Source organism: Megalobrama amblycephala, linkage group LG19, assembly GCF_018812025.1.
Source record: "Megalobrama amblycephala isolate DHTTF-2021 linkage group LG19, ASM1881202v1, whole genome shotgun sequence".
NCBI classification, from domain to species: domain Eukaryota; kingdom Metazoa; phylum Chordata; class Actinopteri; order Cypriniformes; family Xenocyprididae; genus Megalobrama; species Megalobrama amblycephala.
Window position 1 is genome coordinate 16,461,557 of NC_063062.1, and position 25,050 is coordinate 16,486,606.

Below are 25,050 nucleotides of genomic sequence, written 5' to 3' on the forward strand. Positions count from 1 at the left end.
TTTGTCTTCAGTTAGGAACCTGGGTGTGCTCGTTGACACCAATCTTTTTTATTTGAAAGCCATCTTTCTAGCATCTGTAAAACCGAGTTCTTCCATCTTAAAAATATATCTAAACTACAACATATGCTCTCAATGATAAATGCGGAACAGTTAGTTCATGCGTTCATGACCTCAAGGCTAGATTACTGTAACGCTCTACTTGGTGGTTGTAGCAGCAGCTAGAGTTCTTACTAGAACCACGAAATATGACCATATTAGCCCGGTTCTGTCAACACTCCATTGGCTTTCTATTAAACATTGTATAGATTTTAAAATCTTGCTACTTACTTACTAAGCACTAAATGGTTTAGCTCCCCAGTACCTGAGCGAGCTCTTAATGCATTATAGTCCTTCACATCTATTGCGATCTCAGAATTCAGGCCAGTTGATAATATCTTGAATATCAAAATCAACTGCAGGAGGCAGATCCTTTTCCTATTTAGCACCTAACCTTTGGAAAAGAAAATATGACAGCATTATAATGCACAGTTTAAAACTAAAAACGCAGTTGAACCCATTTCTCTTCTCCATAATGTAGTCATGTATGTAATTACATCTTTCAGTATAGTCGTGAAAAAACCTAGTAATAATTTTATTGGTTATAATTTGTTCGCAAGACAGTGATGTGTCAACAAATCATTCTTTGAATCGGTTCTGTTTCAATAAATCGATAAAATTGGTTTCATAACTTAGTCAGAATAATTCATTTTGATCAGATTCATCTGCATATCAAAAATATTTATCCTGAGAGTGCAAGCAACTTAAAAGCTCATGGAAAAGTAACTAACTTCAATACTGTGTTTTTTGCAATATTGTAAATTACACACTTCAGCTTTACGACAGGCTTTTACAAATCTACCTTGTGAAATCTTTAAAAACAAACTACACAGGATCAGTGTGAAACATAGGACAATATAATGAATCCAGAGATAAAAATGACTCTGGATCCTCAAGTGTAAAAGACTCAATATTGTGTCTTCAATTATGACAGTTCTGAAGGAGACAAATGTTTATAGGATGATACCAACACAGGAGCAGCTAGGAGAGTTGTGTACGTGGCCATTATCAGTGGCAGATGGTATCACTGGCAGACGATGGCACACAGATGGTCCAGGTATCGGGTCGGGTGCCAGGGGCCCACTGGGGAACAGGTCCATAAGATGGATCAGGCTGTCTGGGGCCAGACAAAGGCATAAAACAGGGTCAATACAAATGCTCTCTCTCCATTCTCTTCCTCCATATCCATCCTCCACGATTCTTATAAGCCTTTCTTTCTCTTGAGACGTGGAAAAAGCTTTTTTTGGAAGGAGCTGCGGGAGGAGGCAACACCTCTCCAACAAATTTATCTTTGGAAACCACCAAGTCTATTTTTTTTAGAACTGTCATACCCATTACAAGCCCAAGACAAATGAACTTTTCTGCTCCACGGAGCCTGAAGGAGCATTCATGATGAATCAAACAGAAAAGGTGGCAGAGAACTTCACAGAGCATTTCTTTATGTAGGACAAGGAGAAACTTTAAACAGCGTTTAGTTTTGCATGATCTTTTTGAGAGCAAGTTTAAAAATAAAATAAAATAATTCAATTCAATTCAATTCAATTAAAAGTGATGTTTAAATGTTGGTCAACAATGATAAGAACAGAATTATTTTCATGTTATGGCTAAAAAAACAAAACATTAAAAAGATATGCTTTATTCTGTCTGTCTAAATAAATAAAAACTAGTGAATTTTCACAGCATTATAATGCTGATTAAATTAAATTAATTAAATTAATATTTCTTAACTTTCTGAATGTTATTAATTCATATAATTACTATTAAAATTGAACAACAAACTGGTTTCTTAGCATTTTCTTTACACAAATCACAAATTCAGCGCATTTTCCTGCCCTCCTTTATATCGGCCCTGACTATTGGATATTGATTGGACGATATATCGGTGCATCTCTAATACATTTTCACAAGACATAGTGATGTCATTGAGATTTGTCAACAACGAGTCAGTTCATTTCAATGAATCAATCAAATTGGTTTGTAACTTGGTCAGAATGATTCATTACCAAATTCATATGCAGCTTCAATGGTTGCACTTTATTTTACAGTACATGCACTTACAGTGTACTTACCTAAGAAAGTACTGCTTAATATATAGCAACTACATGGGTTAAGGTTAGGTTAAGGTACCTTGTTATTAACCAGTTATTGTAAGTACATAGTATATACATGGTGAAAATGACTGTAAAATAAAGTGCTACCACTCCAATTCTTTAATGCAAAGCTATTTTTCAATTAAAGCAGTTGGAGAAATATTAATTACTCTTTTCCATTTCTAAAAATGAGAATTTTCCCTTTTCAAATACTGCTTAAGCTCAGATACATATAATGTAGATGAAAACAATGTACTTTTCAGAACGGACTAAGACTTAGAATAGAGGACAAATGATGCAGGAAAGACATTAATCTCCTGCTGTTTGTCCGTGAGGGTTATAAAGGCCCGTACGGACCTATAGATCGAGGGAATATTGCTGTCTGTAGCAGAAATCAGATTTGCTCCAGTACTTTATCCCCTGAACGTGTCGTGGCTACAGTGAAGCTCTTTATAATGTTCTTAGAGAAATGGTGATTAAATATTCCAGTGTGTGCTTTAAATGGCTTGTGAAATTTCCACAGTACACTGGATGAGCAGCACCTATGGTTTTTATCATGTCAAGCCTCTGGAGAACTGCATAATCCAACAATCAACCAATGAAACACAACATCATGTCTTCCAGACCAGGAAAATTTAAACACATTTTTTTTTTTTAGTTATGCTCTGATGTAAAATACTTCATTGGTTAGATATTGCTTGGTTCAGAACTTGGTCAGAACAATTCATTATCAAATCCATTTGCATTCAAATTAATTTGATAAAAATATTTATCCTATGATTGCAAGATACTGAAAAGCTCACAGAAAAGTAATGGAAACACTTTAATCTAGCAGTGTGTGAATGATGGCAGTAAAGATTTCCAGGAGCTGCAAAATCTAAGCAAACAAAAGAAATGCATAATCCAACCATAAACCAACAACTTTATTCAATGCAACAAAAAGAAGGAGGTTTGAGAGAGAAGTGGTTTGTACCAGATTGTGTGGCAGATACAATAGTCACTACCTAGTTTCACAAAAGCAATACAATAAAACACACACACGCACACACACACACAGACTTAGCTTTAATCAAGCTTGCAACTGATGACCTGTGTGTGTCACTGCCTCCTGTGCCGGTGGATATTAAACACCCTCGGCTGACCAGCCACAGCTGGCAGGGAAAAGGAGGTCACAGAAGGGTCACCATTTGTAAACTTTGACCTCACATTACGTCTTCCCTCTGCACAAAATAGTTATATTTGGCTCGGAACTCTCCTTCCAATTATTTTGCCTGTTTTATCAACAAAGCATGCATCTGAATACTTAATAAAGATGCAGCACAGCTCTGCTCAACAAGACATTGTTTGAGAAAGCATTCATGTCTGGAGCACAAATGCTGTGGGGCGTTTCTAACTTTTGAAAATAGAATGCATTAAACCTACAAAAATACAGATGACATCTTCCCTAGCTCTGCCCACAGAAATACAGTAAAAGGGTGTGTTTGTTTATCCTCTGATGATCATGAAAGTCAAAGAGCTGCTCGTCTTTGTGCTCTGTATAATCCTTTTGCCCATTCAAGGTTGTTTAGCATTATAATAGAACTATATTTAATATGCAAATGACCTGGAGGATGAAGTATTCTCTCAGAGGACATGAGGAATCTCCACATCTGCATAACATTACTGTTACTGTTACTAAGAGGCTTTCAAGGTAAAGGATATAATTTCTGCACAACTAGTGGCACCAAACACAACTATAAAAATAATTACAGTCTTCAAAACTCATTTATGTATTTGGCAGATACTTTTATCTAAAGGATAAAATGTGTAATTTACGTTGTAGAACAAAACATCAAAGTATGGTCAAGTTATGTTTACTTTATTTTACTCATTCATTGAAAAACCCCATTATAAAACCCTATTGAAAAATCTCAAAGCAACCAGCGACGAATTAGACTTCCAGGTTTTGACATCTTCCCTGCACCACTCCTATGAAAGCTTGTTAAAAATAACTTTTTATTTTACAATTCTGACTTTTTTTCTCAGAGAATTGCATGACATAAACTCACAATTGTGAGTTATAATGTCAGAATTGCAAGATATAAACTCAGATTTGTGAGTTTATATCTAGCAATTCTGACTTTATTTCTAGCAATTACGAGTATATCTGTATCTGGTCCAGGCCCTGGTCATTTCTAGGCTTGATTACTGCAATGCACTTCTGGCTGGACTGCCATCATGCACAATCAAGCCTCTACAAATGATTCAGAACGCAGCAGCATGTCTCGTCTTCAACGAGCCCAAAAGAGCCCACGTCACGCCTCTCTTCATCTCTCTTCACTGGCTACCACTTGCTGCTCGCATCAAATTCAAGGCGTTGACGCTTGCTTACAGATCTACCACAGGCTCAGCACCCTCCTACTTCCACTCACTCTTACGAGTCTACACTCCTACCAGAAACCTGCGTTCTTTAAAGGAGCGAAGGCTTGTGGTACCGTCACAGAGAGGCACGAAATCACTTTCCAGAACATTCTCATTCACTGTCCCTTGCTGGTGGAATGATCTTCCTTCATCCGGAATGTGGAATCTCTGGCAATATTCAAAAGACAGCTGAAAACCCATCTCTTTCGTGAGCACTTAACCTCATCTTAAAAAAAAAAAAAACTTCTTATTCCTATCCTTTCACTTCCTCTAATCCCTCTCTATTGTAGCTTAGGATAATCTGAGCACTGCCTATAACTTGTATTATGAGCACTTCTTGTCTATTTGCCTCGTCATGGCGACTCGCTTGTTGTATTCCTCACTTGTAAGTCGCTTTGGATAAAAGCGTCTGCCAAATGAATAAATGTAAATGTAATCTCACAATTTTAAGAAAAGAAGTCAGAATTGCAAGATATAGGGCCCTATTTTAACAATCTAAGTGAACAGTCTAAAGCGCATGGCGCAAGTGCACTTAGCGCATGTCCGAATCCTCTTTTGCTAGATTAACAATGGGAAAATGGTTGTTGCACCCGGTGCATGGTCTAAAAGGGTGATGAGTAATGGATGTGTATTGGGCATAACGTGCAATAAACCAATCAGAGTCTCATCTCCCATTCCCTTTAAAAGCCAGTTGCGTTTGCGACATGGCGGATTCGCTATTTAGATGGCAGAATTTGCAAGCGGGAAAACTAAACGCTTCTCTAGCAAGGAAATGGATCTGCTCGTGCACAAGGTTAAAGCGCATAAGCAGAGCATCTACAGGACAAGCCAGATTCCACCAAAGCATTTTTATCTTCATACACACAATAATAATCTTTTACATAGTAATCCTTTTATTTTTAATATTTGGCATGTTTGTGTGCTGCTGCGCGTCCCTGTGCGTGTAATAAGCAGAGCGTACGTGCGCCTAAAGGCACATATTACTAATGCACAAATAGCAAAAAAAAAAATTGCGGCATTGACCCGATAATACTGATAATGAATTGAACACGCCTCGTTTTCAGACCAGCACACCCATGGGCACACAAATGGGCACAAATGCATTTGCTATGTAAACAACGTGGCGCAGGACGTGAAAATGATAACTGCATAGGGCTGAAACTAGCACAAAAAACACTTGCGTCGCGCCTGGTGCCGCATTTGATAGGGCCCTTAGGCTAAAGAAAATTGCAAGATTTTTTAGACTTTATAACTTGTAATTGTCAGTTTATATCTCACAATTCTGAGAAAAGAAGTCAGAATTGCGAGATATAAAGAAAATTGCAAGATTTTTTTTTCCACAGAATTGGTCTTTATAACTCACAATTGACCCTTCACAGGGAGTTTGATTGACAGGCGATCATAATCTGAATCCACCATTTACAAAGCAGTCAGGGGAGTTAGTAGATTAACGTTGGTGCATTTGAACTTGAAAAATGGTGTGTAATGACATCTTTCCACGGTTGAAACAATATTCCTTCTGATGTTCATTCATGTTTATTTGATGCTATAAATTAACCAGTAGTAAGAGATGATCGGTTCACGCGCCGTTTGAACTGAGGCGCTACAGCAATCTGTCATGACACATTAAAGATCCACAAAGTATTGTTTAAATTTCTTTAAAAATGACAAAATTTGACATTTGAGACAGTTTCATATCAAAAGTAACCTACTCTGTCTTATCTGTCGACGCGTTTCAGTGTCCTCATTGCTCTGCGATGTTATTTTTTACTCTGTGAAAAATGATGTGTGGTGTGAGAGAATGTCATGGCTTGTCAGACGTAGCAACAGAAACTAAAGGGGGCGGGTCTTTGTGAACGGTCAATTGTGAGTTTACTGTATATCTCTCAATTCTGAGAAATGTAGTCAGAATTGTGATATATAAACTTGCAATTGTGAGGGAAAAAAGTCCGAATTGCAAGAAAAGAAGTCAGAATTGCGAGTTTATATCTCGTAAATCTGACTTTATTTCTTTATAACTAGCAATTATGAGTTTACATTTTGCGTTTCTGAGGGAAATAAAGTCAGAATTGTAAGAGTGAAACTCGCACTTGTGAGAAAAAAGTATCTTTTAAAAAAATGTTATTCCGTGGTGGAAACAAGCTTCCATACCACTCTATTATATCAGGCAGGAAATCCAAACGTTCACCTATCATTCATTGACCTCAAATATGGCTTATCATTTAAAACACGTAAGTAGTTACATGGCCACTTGCTCTAACATTAACCTAGATAAACGTATGCTATTATTAGTGGAAGCTTAGTAGGCCTACTTCGCTTACCACATGTTCTCTCTATAGGTGCATCTATACTGCGGAGAAGACGAGTCAGCAACGTCAACCTCATAAATGTAAGGCTAAATGTATGGCTAGTCAACTAATGGTTTAAATGAACAACTACCAGTTGACTAGGAAAATCTTTGTTTGGGGGCAGCCACTATACCTCAATAACAACACATTCAGCTCTAAGTTTTGCAACTACAACTGTAACACAGCAATGCATGTTAACTATATAAAATAGGACCATGTGTTCATGCATTTGCATACTAGCTTGGAGCATGCTTACGTCCTTATAATGTTCAGGAAATCTGCCTATTCGTAGTTGTCTCTACACATTAAATTGAAAAACAAAAACAAACACACTTATGCTTGAGGTTCTCGTTTACAGTGTAAATGTCAAAAAGGTGATCTGGCAGTGCTGGATACTTGGAGTATCAAAGTGTTCCTGAATAAGGGAGGTTAAATGTCTGGAAGGAAAGTAAAATAAGAAATAGAAAATAAGAAGAGTTTGATAAACTGTTGGCTTGTGTGTATGTTGCCAACTGGCTGCAGGAAATTGTTAGCGTGGAGAGATGTTATGTTAGCATCACCAAAGAGCCACGGGACAGTTACATAAACACACATGACACAAATGAACATGTCATGTTTACAACACATATACTCAAATAAACACACCCACACAGTTTCAAATATGCTGTATATGATGAGAAAAAAATAACATTAGAAAGGACACTGAAACACATTTATCAGAACACAGATGACATTGTCCACTTAAATATGGGCATACCACTAATATTGGTCATATTTTATATAATTTTTAGTCAGTTTGTGAAACATATATGTATGAAAGAACAAATTAGAACACTTATTTTTTTGTCAACAAATATACAATACCATGGTGTCAGTAGATTTGACGAAATTAATACTTCTATTCAGTAAGCATGCATTAAGATCAAAAGTGACAGTAAAGACATGTATAATATTACAAAAGATTCCTATTTTAAAAAAGCTGTTCCTTTGAACTTTCTATTCACCAAAGAATCATGAAAAAATATATCATAGTTTCTGAAGCAGCACAACTGTTTTCAACATTGATAATAAGAAATGTTTCTTGAGCAGCAAATCAGCATATTAGAATGATGTATATATATATACAGTACAGTCCAAAAGTTTGGAACCACTAAGATTTTTTATGTTTTTAAAAGAAGTTTCATCTGCTCACCAAGGCTACATTTATTTAATTAAAAATACAGTAAAAAACAGTAATATTGTGAAATATTATTGCAATTTAAAATAACTGTTTTCTATTTGAATATATTTGACAAAGTAATTTATTCCTGTGATGGCAATGTCAACGAGCAATGGATCATTACTCCAGTCTTCAGTGTCACATGATCCTTCAGAAATCATTCTAATATGCTGATCTGCTGCTCAAGAAACATTTAATGTGTACAATTGTACAAAATATTTGTGTACAATATTTTTTTTTCAGGATTATTTGATGAATAGAAAGTTCAAAAGAACAGTGTTTATCTGAAATCTAATCTTTTGTAACATTATAAATGTCTTTACTGCCACTTTTGATTGATTTAATGCATCCTTGCTGAATAAAAGTATTCATTTCGTTAATTTCTTTTCAAAAAAATAAAAATAAAAATTCTTACTGACCCCAAACTTTTGAACGGTAGTGTATAATGCTACAGAAGCTTTGTATTTCAGATAAATGCTGTTCTTTTGAACTTTCTATTCATCAAGGAATCCTGAAAAAAAAAGTACACAACTGTTTTCAACATTGAAAATAATCATAAATGTTTATTGAGCAGCAAATCAGCATATTAGAATGATTTCTGAAGGATCATGTGACACTGATGACTGGAGTAACGATGCTGAAAATTCAGCTTTGATCACAGGAATAAATTACTTTGTCAAATATATTTAAATAGTACACAGTTATTTTAAATTGTAATAATATTTCACAATATTACTCTTTTTTACTGTATTTTTAATTAAATAAATGTAGCCTTGGTGAGCAGATGAAACTTCTTTTAAAAACATTAAAAATCTTAGTGGTTCCAAACTTTTGGACTGTACTGTATATGTTATATATGTATACTTTATATTCAAATAGAAAACATTTTTAATAATTTTACAATAGTTCATTTTATTATTTTATTATTTAAATTATTATTTATTTTACTTTAAATAAATGTAGCCTTAGTGAGCATAAGAGACTTCTTTCAAAAACATTAAATCTCACAGATCCAAAATTTTTGAACGGTACTGTAACAACAACAACAATATTAAAATAATAAACATAACTATCTACCTTAAAATAATACCTAATGAAATAATTTATAAAAAAAATACATATATTATATATTAATTTAATAAGAATAAAATAATAAAATGAAACCATTAAGATCTTCTTACCAATGAGGAATCACAGATGAGCTTTTCAAGAGTTCCTGAGGAGGAAGAGGAAGGCATCTCACATTTCCTGTTTCTGTGTCTCTCTCATCTCACTCAGACAGGTTTCTAGGGTTACAGAAAGGAAATGTGCCTCAGAATGTTAAATAATGGCTTTTAGAATCAAACAAATCAATTCTTTTTCTCTCTGTGACCCAAGGGCAGAAGTGCTGGATGTATTTCAGTGTGTCAGAGCTGTGAGATGATGATGATGATGGTAAGAGAATGAATCATGAGTTCAGAGGCTCTGCCCCATTTTTCAGCACCCATTTATATTGAGAATCATTACTGTCTGTTATGTTATCCAATATGTTATGACAATTATCATTTTTCTATAACTAGATTTTAACATTTTTTTTAAAAGAAAATGTGAGTGAAAACTCACCATAACTCAAAGGAGTTTTGACTGATGTTGTGTTGCGCTCTACAGTTGCTATATAGGGTGTTCTAGGTGGTACATTTTTCAAAGTTGTAAATAAAACGATTATAGAATGTTTTACAAGAAAACCTTTTCAATTACTTTTTCAATTCAAAATTTCATGTTTAATTCAACGCGTTAATTGCCGTTTCTCTGAAATTATTTGTGAAATTTCATAGCAATTTCTGAGTGAAAATTGTTTCTACACCATTTTTTTTTTTTCAGAGTAGTTTTTTTTCACCTGTTGCATCATTCTTTCAGGTAAATGTGTGCTCAATAGATTAGAAAAATAACAGTACCCCTCTCTTCAACAAGACATGATTGGAGTTTCCAAATTCGTGCATGAAAATGTACACGTCAAAGATTATAACCAATAGTAATACTGATGAATGTATGAATGAACACGAATAATGAATGTTTTAATGATGGTTTTGCGAATGTGTGAATCAAGCACATACAGTAACAAAATCTTCTTTCTGCCCTAAAAGAAGTCCAGTACTCTGAAGAAAAACCTCCACATAAGCACAAAGCTTTTATAATCAGACTTGTGACCTTGTGCCACAAAACATATTGTATATTCAGAGCCATATCTGCCAACGTGCATTAGATATTTTACTTTAATCATATAAATCAGGATCTGCTCGTCACTGTACACACAAACACAGAGGCAATCAGAACATTTACATAATCTGTAGTAAATTGTTCAGCTCACACAATCTTTACCTCTATGTGACTTTCACCTCATTTCTGATGTTTTCCTCTCACTTTCATGTGGCCTGACATGCTTCTACAATCATCAGGGACAAACTCTTGCACCGCTGCTCTGAAAAGAAATACTCTGTGTCCGTCTCAAGATCTGTCATCACAAATTCTGTCTGATATTCAAATGAGCAAGATAGATCTGGACTTCAGATTGCATGCATGTTTGGAGCGTGGCATCCGACAGGACGCCTCCATCAAGATTTAGTTTAAGATAAGGATTGTCAAAAAACTGCTTGATCTGGTGTCTGTGCACTTGAAACCTGTCAAGAATATCAACACAGCCTTAAAGGATTAGTTCACTTTAAAGTGAAAATTACCCCAAGCTTTACTCACCCTCAAGCTATCCTATAGGTGTATATAACTTTCTTCTTTCTGATGAACACAATCAGAGTTATATTAATAAATATCCTGATTCATCCAAGCTTTATATTGGCAGTGAACGGAAAACAATGAGTATGAAGCTGAAGAAAGTGCATTCATCCAGGGGCGTAGTTTGTGGGGGGGATGGGGGGGAGGTAACCCCCCCCCAATATTCAAAGCCATCAGTTACAACCCCCCCCAATACAATACAACCATACCAACGTTCAACCCACCCAAAGTTGAAACCAAATCTACACCCTTGCATTCATCCATCATAAACGTACTCCACACGGCTCCGGGGGATTAATAAAGGCCTTCTGAAGTGAAGCCATGCGTTTTTGTAAGAAAAATATCAATATTTAACAAGTTATAAAGTAAAATATCTAGCTTCCGGCAGACCGCCTTCCGTATTCAACTTACGAAGAAAGTGTAATGCCTCTCGCAATTCAAAACATATATATTACGTCCTACGCCTTCCGTATTCAGCTTACAAAAAAAGAGTAACTGTCGCGACGTCAGTTACGCTTCCTAAGTTGAATATGGAAGGCGGTCTGGCCGAAGCTAGATATTGTGCCGTGTGGAGTACGTTTGGATGGATACACTTTCTTGAGCTTCATACTCGTTGTTTCCCGTTCACTGCCATTATAAAGCTTGAATGCGTCAGGATATTTATTAATATAACTTCGATTGTGTTCATCCGAAAGAACAAAGTCATCTAGGATGGCTTGAGGTGAGTAAAATGTTCATTTTAAAGTGAACTAATCCTTTAATATGGTTCTCGATGTGTTGATCCAGGAGTTTCACACTAGAGCTTTTGGTTCTGGTCTTGACCAATGCTGGGGGTAACGCATTACAAGTAATGTGCATTAAGTAATCAGATTACTTTTTGATGTAACAAGTAATGCATTACTTTAGAAATTTGCACCTTAATGTTTGAGTTACTTTTTAAAAAAGTAATGAATATTATTTTTCTGTTTAATAAATTTTTTTAAACGTTTTTTAAACTACTGAATTAAAATTCTCAGTTCATTTCGATAGACATTCTACTAATAAGTAACTTTGCAACTACATGTCAACTAACTTTCATTAGAGTATTAGTAGACTGTTATAGGGTTAGGGTTAGTAAGTTGACATGTAGTTACAAATGAGTCTCCCGCACCAGATCTCTTGCACTGCCAGAGGGAGCTCTCAACTGAGTATTAACTTCATTTGGACTGTTTCCCATGAACCCTCATACCTGGGACTGATTACATTGCACCTGCCGTTAATCACACATCCACTCACGCTCACATAAAAGACACTCTCACTTGCACTTCTGTGCTAAGTCTTCATTAACGCCGGTTGTCATTTCTGAGCGTTACCTTGCCTGTGTACTGACTTGGACTGTTTATTTGGATTCTGATTTCTGCTGCCTGCCCTGACCCCTTGCCTGTTTATCATTTGTGCTTTGCTTGCTGCCTGCCTCGACCCATTTCCTGTCTATTGTTTCTGTTGCTTGCTGCCTGCCCTGACAAACTGCCTGTTTACTGGATTTGTTCTCTGCTGTACTGCTATTTGTCTAATAAACTCCAGATGGATCAATACTCTTCTGACTTGTACTTGCAAAGTTACTTATAGTCAGTAGAATGTCTGTTGGGGGAGCATCAAAATAAAGTGTTAGCAGATATTAAGCAGACAGTCTACTAATACTCTAATGAGAGTTAGTTTACATGTAGTTAAAAAGTTATTTTTAGTCAGTAGAAGGTCTGAAGTGCACCATCGAAATAAAGTGTTGCCTACAGTGGCCGAGAGAGCTCAAATAGTCACAACGCAATCAAATACAGAAACGCGCTGCAAATATTCACACCGCACATATGATCAGGATGTAAAAAAACAAACAAAAAAACCCCTCACCTTTCAGGTAATCAACAACACCACTGATCAGTAGACATTGAACAATAAGCACGTCCCAGCCAGGTTCATCACTTGTTGGGGTCCCCTTAAAACCTTTCCATTGTGGTCTGTGCTATTTGCAGCACATTTCTGTATTTGGTTGCAGGTGTATATTATATTGTTAAAAGCATTAATTCTTTAAACCATCGCCAAAAAAAAAAAAAAAAAAAGCAATGTAATTAGTTACTTTTATATGGAGTAACGCAATATTGTAACGCATTATTCTTTAAAAAGTAACTTTCTCCAACACTGGTCTTGACTGCAGTAAAAAAAACATGTCGTCAGTCCTGAGCTGAATTACTGCAGTACAGGCAAACATATTCATTAGACAGCATCATTGATCACTCTCTGATTTATTGATGGAAACAGACACAAACCAAATGCTGATGGAAGGAATTGGTCTGGAAAGGAACATACTGGTTATTTGTTTGAGTGTGTCTGTATTTGTTTGCAACCGCAAACTTTGTGTCAGCATGTTTGAAGATCTTCACCTGCTTTCCATCATCATTTTCTTCATCCCTTTGCATTTTTTCCTCTTCTCACCTGCAAAATGAAGAGAGGATGTTACAATGTTTTGGTGGTGCAGGATAAAATTTTACTACATAAAAACGACTTTTCCTATTTGAGACTATCATAAAAATGCAAAGTAAAGGTATATTATAGCACAATCCAATGCGCATTCATTTTGTGTCAAATATGCATTATTTGCATTCATATAGCCGCATTGATGCATTATGCAGTTCTTATAAACATCCTCCTTACAGAACAAATCAAACATCATTTTAGTAAAATAAGAATAATAATGGGATTTGTGGTAACACTCAGCAGGGGTCTCAGGATTAACGGTGGAGCAGAACAGGCGTGCGTCTAATAAATAAAAAGCCCTTATCTAATTGAATTCTGCACGACTGGTCGATGTATTGATGTTGATTAAAGCCTTTACACTGATTAATGATCATCTTACTGTGACTGAGCATTCTGCGAAAGAGCCGTTGAATCAAAGTTTTTGAAGAGAACATTGCTCAACAAACAATCCTCACATGTAGCTCAAATCACGCTGCAAAAACAAATAAAACTAATTAATTTTAGTGTCTTAAAGGGTTAGTTCACCCAAAAATGAAAATTCTGTCATTTATTACTCACCCTCATGCCGTTCCACACCCGTAAGACCTTCGTTAATCTTCGGAACGCAAATTAAGATATTTTTGTTAAAATCCGATGGCTCCGTGAGGCCTCCATAGGGAGCAATGACATTTCCTCTCTCAAGATCCATAAAGCTACTAAAAACATATTTAAATCAGTTCATGTGAGTACAGTGGTTCAATATTAATATTATAAAGCGACAAGAATATTTTTGGTGAGCCAAAAAAAACAAAATAACGACTTATATAGTGATGACCGATTTTAAAACACTGCTTCCGGAAGCTTCGGGGCATTATGAATCAGTGTGTCGAATCAGCTGTTCGGAGCGCCAAAGTCACGTGATTTCAGCAGTTTGTCGGTTTGACGCGATCCGAATCATGATTCGACACAGAAGAATCATAACACTCCGAAGCTTCCTGAAGCAGTGTTTTGAAATCGGCCATCACTAAATAAGTCGTTATTTTGTTTTTTTGGCGCACCAAAAATATAATCATCGCTTTATAATATTAGTATTGAACCACTGTACTCACATGAACCGATTTAAATATGTTTTTAGTACATTAATGGATCTTGAGAGAGGAAATGTCTTTGCTGGTTATGGAGGCCTCACTTTCTGCAATTTTATTTCTCTGGTAAATTGATCTTGTTTTCAAGCCATTATGAAATCTAAATTGACCTATTGTTCCTAGAGAAATGCAAATAAAAAACTGTTTGTCTTTCAGAATTCTTCATCAGAATGCAATTTTTCTCACCTCCAACTTTCAACCATCCAGGTCCGCATCCTACATCATTTCTCACTGAATATCCTGTTTAACTGGAAAACAAGACAAAAACACTAATTAAGAAATGGAAATATCACTGTTTTGTTCTTTCTTTGCTTGCAGTGTTATTGAAATCAGTTATTTGTGAAAAGTGAGCAAGTGTTCAGGCCTCTGTGTTTAATGATATGCAAAATACTGCATTCAATAACCCAAGACTTATTAAAACAGCGTTAAGAGAGATCTGGACACGCAAGACACTGCCTGAGGCTTCAAATATCAGAGCTGTTTTACATATAGTATATATTTAAAACACACTACACGTATGCAATCACAACACCCTGAAGGCAGAAACTCATTTGGAGAACTCTTGTCGTTTAGACAGATTTACGCCTGCAAACATCATTCCCACCGCAGCATGTGGATCTCCAGACAGCTGAAGGTGAGAGACTCACATGTATGAATGTTTGAATATGAAGATGAAACCCACGCTTACTGACCTTGAGCAGAGATGCTGACATATAAATTCGGTTTCATGGATACGGGAATAACTGGTGTGTTGACGTTTATCTGAACATATGAAAGCGCCAGGAAACAATAATGTCTCTGACGCTGCAGGGCTCCGGCAGTAAACAATGCATGAAAACTCCCACTGTGCCGTGTGTTGTGGAATGAGCAGGCGGCTCATAAGATCGTCTACAGGTTTCTGATCGACGGGGCTGAAGAGAAAAGTTACATATGAATAATATCAATAAAATGCTACATATTTACCTATATAAAAAATCTTTTCACTGTTAACCAGTTAGTAGTGTGACTAGAGCAGCTGTTTTCAAATTAATGACAAGCTATTTTCTGATAACTAGCATTGATAACGTCATTGCTATTGTTCCTATTGCTATTGTCATTGCAATCACAGCCTAAGGTGAGTGAACAAGGTTCAACCCTGTTCTCAGACGTCCAACAATTTTACATCTTTTATAGTAAAATAAAGTACTTTGTTAAATACTGCTGTTTATCATTATGAAAGTCATTGATTAAAAAAAGTATTACTTTCTTAAAAGAAAACTTGCTGATGTGAAGAGAGTTTTAACCAGTATAACAAAAAGTGTTATACAAATTGCCTACCCTACCTTTAATTGAGAGATTTTAATAATTCTACTCAGAATTAATATGATGCTTAATATCTTGGCTCCATAAATTGCTTCAATTAGCAGTAAGCTATTTGTTTGTTAGTAGCTTGTAGTGAAGTGAACTACTTCTTCAGAAGTGTACTGGAGCTTTACTGTATTTGAGCTTTTTAACTACTTCAAGTTATTAGTGCCTATATAGTTTGTCCATAGGGAAGCTGCAGCTTGAAAGTACCTCTGCTTAATGGGAATCTCACAGCACTCGATGAGAGAGAGAGAGAGGAATAAAAAAAACAAAAAAAACAGGAAACCAAAACAGCCAAGGCAAGCCGAGAGCAGATGGAGTTACACACAAACACACTCACACTCACAGTATCACATAGAGGCATGAAAATAAATGCAAAGTCATTCATGCATATGCTCACTCACACACACAACGGCATCCACAAACTTCATCCTTATCACCAGCTGGACCTGTTCACCTGCCAGAGCAAAGGCCGCACCCATCCGAGGAGACTAAAAGAGAGGAAAAACACAGCATTTATACAGTCTGCGTTTATGTGCAGCATATCAGATCCGTGTACCGCTGACGGATCGCCCGTGAGGTGCCAATGGAAGCGCAGAGCACAGCTGCCCGATGGATGATAACGTTAATCGTCTCACCTCCGGGACAGCAGCTAGCACGTCCACTGCATATGAAAGCACATGTTTGAGCATGTCGGCATAATCCAGCAGTTTAAAAGACTTTTACTGGGATAAAAGAATGAATTAAAGCTGGTGTATGTAGAGTTTGGTGTTAAAATACAGTTTAATATGACTAGACCAGTGGTTCCCAACCCCTTTTCTGGAGGCCCACCAACACTGCATATTTTGCATATCTCTTTTGTCTGACACACCCATTTTAGATATTCTAATAATGAGCTGATAACCTTAATCATGTGTGTTTGATTGAGGAGATATGCAAAATGTGCAGTGTTGGTGGGCCTCCAGGAATGTGGTTGGGAACCACTGGACTAGACAACTATATGCTCGTGGCATAAATGGTGCATGTGTTAGACAGGTGTGCTGTTACTTTACTAAGTGATCGGGCAATTTAAATGTGGTAGATTGAAATCTCTTAGGTCAGGGTTCTGACACGCTAACAGATTAAGGATGGACGAGGGGTGAGAGACTAAATGACTTACTCGTTCTCAATTCCCCATCGAATATTATAACGGCCCATTTTGGCAGCAAATCAATGCGTGCCGAAATGAGAACAGGAGGGCTGTGAACATAAATGATTGAAATAGACTGAATCAGGATGTAATTCATGCAGTAACTTTAGAATGTGAATGTGTACAATTGTGCATCTGGTCCTACGGGATAAAATATATGTCCATATGGTTTCAGTGGGAAAACAGCGACTTTAACATGGAAAAAATGATACAATTTTAGGCCTGAAGCAACACATGAGAGACACAACTGTGACTTCAAACAAAAATTGACTTCATGACCTAATTTTTTTTGTTATTGTAATAACAATAATAATAATAATTTAAATTTAATACATTTAAATAAATACATTAAATGATTTATATAAATAAATGAATTCACTGAGATTTGACTAGGTCAGATTTTATTCAAATTATTCAAATTAAAGGTTAAAGTAATATTTAAAAAAATATAATAATAATATACTATTATTTTTATTTTAAAATTATAATAATTGATTTTATAATTTAAAATGTATCAACAAATTATATAAGTAAATTATGTCTTAACAATATATATTTAAAGATAATTATTATATAATTATTGAAATAATAATTCTTATTTAATTATATAATAATTAAAAAATTATTATTTTTACACAATGCAATCCCAAATACAAAAATGTAAAATCAGTCTCATCAGAATATAATGGTTAGCAACTATTAACTCAGCTTTATTGTCTTGAAATCAAATTTACATGAGGATGGGATTCACATTCACATTCACATCCAAATGATAATTAATCTGCACAGAAAGCAATCCAGAAACCAAACTGTAGCTCTAAGCTGCTTAAATCATCTGAATTCAGTCAAATTTACTGTATAGAAAGTGTTTGCATGTCTCTCGCTGTGTATTAACTTGCATCAAGTCATTAAACAATAGTAGTGTGAGTAGTTAACTCCATCAATAAGCAGCAATAAACAGGTTTATATTTCACTTTAATGTGTTTTCTGCTGGTAAGAGGGCCAAGCAATCATTTAAAAAATAGAACCATCTCGAGATTAAAGTCATTATTAAGTGAGATTAAACACGTTAAATTTCGAGAAAAAAGTCGAAATAAAATATCGAGAATAAACTCATTAAATTTCGAGAATAAAGTCGTTATGTTTCGAGAAGACTCATTAAATTTCTAGAAAAAAGTCTAAATAAAATGTTGAGAATAAACTCATTAAAGTTTGATAATAAAGTGTTATGTTTCGAGAAAACTCATTAAATTTCTAGAAAAAAGTCTAAATAAAATGTTGAGAATAAACTCATTAAAGTTTGATAATAAAGTGTTATGTTTCGAGAAAACTCATTAAATTTCTAGAAAAAAGTCTAAATAAAATGTTGAGAATAAACTCATTAAAGTTTGATAATAAAGTCGTTATGTTTCGAGAAAAAAATCATTAACTTTCGAGAAAAAATCCAAAATAAAATGTTGAGAATAAACTCATAAAATTTTGAGAATAAAGTCAAAATAAAATGTTGAGAAAAAACTCATTAAATTTCTAGAAAAAAGTCTAAATAAAATGTTGAGAATAAACTCATTAAAGTTTGATAATAAAGTCGTTATGTTTCGAGAAAAAACTCATTACATTTCAAGAAAAAAAGTCGATAATAAAATGTCAAGAATAAACATGTCAAGAAACACGGATTCGATCAGTGTCATGTTCATTGCAAACTAAAAGAGGACATGACAGAGTTAGATCTCTTGGTCAAGCTAGATTTTAGGCTTTCTTTTAGTAACAAATATACTATCAGCTTTAGCTAATTATGTGTATTTGTCCGTTCAAGTGTAAATTCGCGCACTCTCTCTGTGTGCGCTATGGAGGAAGCGTCATGTGCACAGCAGGCACGGCGTGTTCTCAAGTTCAAGGCGGCAGAGCAAAATAGTGAATCTAATCACCATACAGACAAAAAGTTCACTTCAAGAATGAAAAAAGTGGCGTTCATATGTTTTACTGTAAATGTGCAAACAGAAACAAAAAGGACAATCTATATCTAGCCACATAAGCAGGCTTACAGGCATATTAAATAGGCTACACAAAAAGAAATAGGCCTATAGACTATTGAAAAATGTCTATACACACTCTTCCAGCCTATAGCTTGAAGTCATTATGCTTATCTGCACGTAGTATGGTTTATTAATAAGGTGTTTAGAGAATTTGATCTTTTAATTCCACTGTCTTAGTTTGTACATTAAACCACTCTATCGGTTTTCTTTATAAGGCACGTTATGGAGGAAAATGCTTAACGTGTAATTAAATGTTTTGCGTTCATTTGCGCTCATCTGTTTATCTGCACATAGTATGGTTTATTAATAAGTTGTGTACAGAATTTGATCTTTTAATGCATTAAGCCAAGTTAAGCTTTTTAACTAAGTGATACAACTCTGTCATGTCCTCTATCAGTATGCAATGAACATGACACTGTTCGAATGCGTTCATTCTTGATATTTTATTTCGACTTTTTTCTAGAAATTTAACGAGTTTTTTTCTCAAAACACAAGGACTTTAATCTCAAGATGGTTTTATTATTTTTTTTATTATTGCTTGGCCCTAATCCTCTTCCGTACAGCATTGCTCTATTTGGGAGTGAATTTTGCAATGGTGCAACCGGTCAATATGGGTGCTAAAATTCTGCATATATATGTGTGTGTTGTGCAACAGGCCTGAAGCTATACTATGTGAAAAAGACCAACACAAGATGTTAAAGCCTCCGAGAATCACAAAATTCATTTAGCGGGTCCAGCATGTGCTTTCTTGAGTATATGAGTGTGTAACAGTGAGTGTCTCAGTGTTGGTAGGTAAATAAATGAGTGTGTGTCCTTCCTCAGTCCAGGCTGTCTCTAGGGATCCTCCTGTAGAGGTCAGTGACGGCAATGTGTGTTGGAGTGTGTTCATCTCGCTATCAATCACACTAAAAGAAAAACTCTCTGAACAGAGACAGAGAGAGGCAGTTTTTACAATGAATGAGTCATACCAGATAGTGAAGGAAAAGCATCATTGAGTATCCACTGTACATGTTCATCCTTCAGTAATGTTCAAAGGCATCACAGGAGGAAGTTGGTTGAGTAGAGCTGCACTGCATAAAATGATTTTTTCTTGTTTTCCAATACAAACATCTAAAGATTCTAAAATCAAGATTCATTTACCTGAGAAGCAAATTAACTGAAGAGTATTAGAACTTTCATTAGTGTGTAATGTTGCTGTTTGAGCATGAAAAAGGTCTGCAAAGTTACAAAGCACAAAGTCACTCTAAAGGGAGTTACTCTCTATATCACTGTCTATAAGCACTGATTCTAAACTCCCTGTAATGCTTCGCCACAAACATGTCACAGTATCCCTTATTTAAATGATTTCCGCCCTAGGCATATGCAAAATAATGGGGATGAGTCCTGGCTGAGTTGCATTAGTGTGTTGAAACTCTTGAAACACTCTCAAAGCGGCTGACCAGTCACAACCAGTGTCGGCGGTAACACATTACAAGTAACTTGAGTTATGTAATCAGATTACTTTTTCAAGTAACTATTAAAGTAATGCATTACTTTTTCAAGTTACAACAAAATATCTAAGTTACTTTTTTAAACAAGTAATGCAAGTTACTTTTTCACATTTATTGACTGACAGCTCTCCTGTCCCCAAAATCAATAAAAACAGTGAAATGCAATCTCAGAAATTTACGCAAACCTGTAATAATTAACAGCATTAAATTACACAAATATACTTTATTTAATCTCACTTTATTAACCAACGTCTTTGCTGCTGACATGTAATGATCTAAATCAATTATACTAATATGCAAAAATGACTTTAGATTAGATTTAGAAATAAGAGTGTTGAACTTTCTTCTCCTGTATCCTATTCTTCTTTAATCCAGAATGGAAGCACACCTGAAAGGTTTGTTTAAGCTGCGCCCTCTACTGTACAGGTGTAAATATGCATTTCCTTCAGCCTGAGGCTTATTCATTTCACGTTTGGTGTGAAAGGGGCTTAACATTTGCCAAAAATATAACTTTTTTTGTTGTTATTAAAAAAAAAAAACAAGCAAGCCCAGCCTAGGTGACAAAAAGTAAAGCAAAAGTAATGTAACACACTTGAGAATGTAACACATTACTTTTTATAAAAAGTAACTAAGTAACACAATTAGTTACTTTTTTAGGCAGTAACACAATATTGTAATGCATTACTTTTAAAGGTTACTTTCCCCAACACCGATCACAACACACTGGTCAAGCTGACCAGCACACTGTGCTTTTTGGAAAGAGGAGCTTTATAGACCTTATGTAGCCCCGCCCCTTTTCAGCGTTGCGCTCATTGTCTTTTGACTTCCGGTTTGTATTTCCACAGCGATATTACGTTTATGAATGAACTGCTCGTTTTAAAATCTTCCCGATCTACTGACATTTGTTAAGACATCTGCTTTAAACATAACAATGCTCATGATAACTTTCATTAACTCTACAACATGTAAATCCACTTAACCATCTAATTATTCTTTGACAGCGATGCCATAGAAATGTACAGAGCTACCGCAAAACGGAAGTTAAAAGACAATTTCATAAAGATGGCGGCGCGCTTGTTTCTCTGGTAAATAAGCTCTATAGAGTCTGGAACAACTAAACAGAGTGTTACTGACAGACTGGGAAGAGAGGTGCTGCAACAATGTCAAATATGTGAGGGGAAAAAAATGTTTTTTGAACATTCAAGCATGAAAACCTGTTCTAGTAGACCCCCGAAACAAAATCAATACTTTATAAAAGGGCAAAATTTGGCCTCTTTGAGGCTTGTTTTCTGGAAAATGTATCAAAATTAATAAGCTTAAAACAAGAACAAATATCCATCAATGGGGTCAAAAAAAAAACTTAATTCAAACTGAAATGAACATTATTTGTATTACCTCAGTGGCAGAAGATAATATCTTGTGTCATTTTGCTTCTCAAGTAAATGTACTTTGATTTATGAATGTTTAGATATTTGTACTAGAAAACAAGAGAAGCATACTGAGGAAGAAAATTATTATTTGCAGTGTAGAATCTAGGCTAAGAAGAAGCCCAAATATAAGTGATTTCATTTGTGTCACATGCTGCTTTTTCAGTTATTTCAGAATTTACAACACTTTACTATTATTCTAACAGGTGCAAACAGTTGCTAATGCTTTCCAATGTTTATTTACCAGTTCAATAAAGCAGCTTGAATCTTCAATTTTTTTATATTTGAGTGATGAGAGATACAAAAACAGACAGACATTCTCATGTGTTTGAGAGATAAAGTGGAGACACCTGAGAGCTTCATGCTTTTATCCTGGGAATAATAACACACAAAGAGAGGAGGATGAAAAATGGAATAAGAGAAGCACAGAGCTGAAGAGAGGGATCAGCACTGTGCTCCATGCAGGAAAGACATGAAATCTGGAGGATTGAAGATTCTCCCATAGTCTTTAGCACCTCAACCAGGGGCGTAGTTTGTGGGGGGGTTACAACCCCCCCAATACAATACAACCATACCAACGTTCAACCCCCCCAAAGCTGAAACCAAATCTATGCCCTTGACCTCAACACACACCAGAAAACTGCCAAAAAGCTTTGAGTGCAGGTGCATATTCAGCAGTATGAGCTTCAGGATGAAGAGAAGAACTTGAGCTCACTAGCTGACAGAAAAAGGAGGAGGAAGAGAGAGATGAAAAAAATCACAATCGCGACTAAAGACGTTGAAATGAAGTGTGCAGGTACTAAAGCAAATGATCTCTAATGATGCAGCACTCATTGAGATGCTAGGAGAATAATTACGATCTTTAGATCCAGGCAGAAATAAATCAGATTAATTAAATGACCATGTCACAGAATCTCTACTTACAAAACTAAACTTTAAATTAAAGAAAGTGTCAATAAACTTACATTAAAGCAAGTCTAATTAATTCAGTCCAAATCATTTACCTTTTAAAACTAGTTTAAAACATAATCAGGTTACATTTAAACCATAATTTTAACATAATCATTTTTCATTTCTGTAATCCTAGATTAATTTTATTTGTATCGCTCTAACATGCAAGATGAATGGCAGCACTTATACAATGATTTGTGGAAAATAAAAGTTGTCTGAATAAAGTAAAATCCTCCATTTGAGTTATTCAGTATTCAAAATGTTCAGGGTAAGTAAAATTATTTATTTATTTTTATTTTGAAAGAAATTAATACTTTTATTCAGCAAGGATGCACTGAATTGATCAAAAGTGACAGTAAAGACATTTCAAATAAATGCTGTTCTGAGTTCATAATGACAGAGCGAACATAGTCTCAGATAATCACTGATTTTGTTATGACATTTTTTAAATAAAATGATGTAGAACCAGTAGAACTCAACAAATAGATATATAATAGATAACAAAACTTGGATTAGCTCTAACCTGTTTAATTTAAACCCACCCAAACAGATCACACACAGTGAATAAGATGCGTTAATGCCAGGAATATATAGGTTTATCTCACCTGTTATTGGTACCGTGTGTCACTCTGTTCTCTTATCTTCTTCTAAACTTCTCCTCAGCCCCGTCTCAGTTCAAGATGGTCAATGTAATTCCACCACCACTCAACCATAATTAAATGTCCAGCACAGTCTGGCTTGTCTAATGGATTCCATCCACTCATCTGGTTTGTCCATGTCTCTTTACAAGAAGGGATTCTCGCCTCATCCAGGTCTAGAACATTCTCCATCTTTGTAATGGTGGAACACACTCTCAGTCAGTATCAGAACTGCCAATTCACCTTTATATTCAGACAAAATATGAAGACATATAAACACAATATAATATACAATAAACACAATAGTAATGTACCAAAAAATAATATGTATCCTGATTTAAGAATGTTTAGATATTTGGGTCACACTTTAGTTTGGGGAACATACATTTACTATTAACTACGAATTTTGCCTCAATAAACTCCTAATTTACTGCTTATTAATAGCAAAGTCCCTTTAAGAAAAGTAATTTCACTCGGCGGCCATCTTTGAAACGCCACTCGTGCATTCAAGTGCAGCTCCTATAAATGGGGAAAAATCAAATTCTCTAAAGCTGTCAGCCAAGCTTTCGATTAAATTTCATATTTGAAATCACCAATGAAATCTGACATCAACTGTCTCATAAATTTTGTTTCTAAACTCTCGAATCATGACAAAAAAAAAATATTTTTCAGGCTGGATCAAGCTAAGGCGCATGCGCAGTCCTAAATGTGCGTCTCTTGTGTCTCACTTCAGAGCCGCGCGTCTGAATGTTTCTATAGGAACCGGAGGTTCTAACGGCAGCTGAGGTGACGCAATGACTTTACCAGTCGGCGACTGGCTCTTATTTAGCTCTTTTCCCATTCAAAACAATACGAGTGACGCGTCTTGTGTTATTCTATAGTCTTTGTTAATAGTTAGTAAGGTAGTTGTTGTAGTGTTTAAGTTTAGGTATGGGGTAGGATAAAGGGATTTAAAATATGGTCATGCAGAATAAGGCATTAATATGTGTAGTAATATGCAAGCTAATAAGCAACTAGTTAATATTGAGAATTGGTCCACAAACTAAAATGTTACCAATATTTGTAATGGTAAACAAGAGAAAACTATTTCACTGCAAAACAAAATCACCACAGTGTGCCACAATCAAAACTTCTAATATCTTTTATAAAGATCTGATGCTTCTTCAAAGCCTTTAAACATGACAGTTCACATCACTTCTGTCTTCAATATAAATCTGACATTTATTGAACACTTCAACTGCAGTAAGAACAATAGCATGTTCATTAAAATCAAGTTCATCGAGTTCATTTCAGACAGCAGATTCAATAGTTCAGTACGTCCAAGTATGTGAAATGGTCTTAAATTAGCAATAGTTTATTATTTTTACAGCATTATATTTTCCTTTAGTGTTCTTGAGGTCTAGTTCTACTTGACTTGAGCTCCATAC

At 35.3% G+C, this 25,050-nt stretch overlaps 1 long non-coding RNA gene across 1 annotated transcript; it reads right to left on the reverse strand.

Annotated features, from left to right (window-relative positions):
• Positions 1 to 618: 618 nt before the first annotated feature.
• LOC125254382 lies at positions 619 to 23,971 on the reverse strand. Its single transcript, XR_007181651.1, has 7 exons — positions 23,591 to 23,971; positions 16,300 to 16,386; positions 15,244 to 15,462; positions 14,738 to 14,799; positions 13,334 to 13,385; positions 9,335 to 9,439; positions 619 to 1,213 (listed from the first exon to the last, which is right to left on the reverse strand). It is a non-coding gene; the product is annotated as an uncharacterized LOC125254382 (long non-coding RNA).
• Positions 23,972 to 25,050: the final 1,079 nt, after the last annotated feature.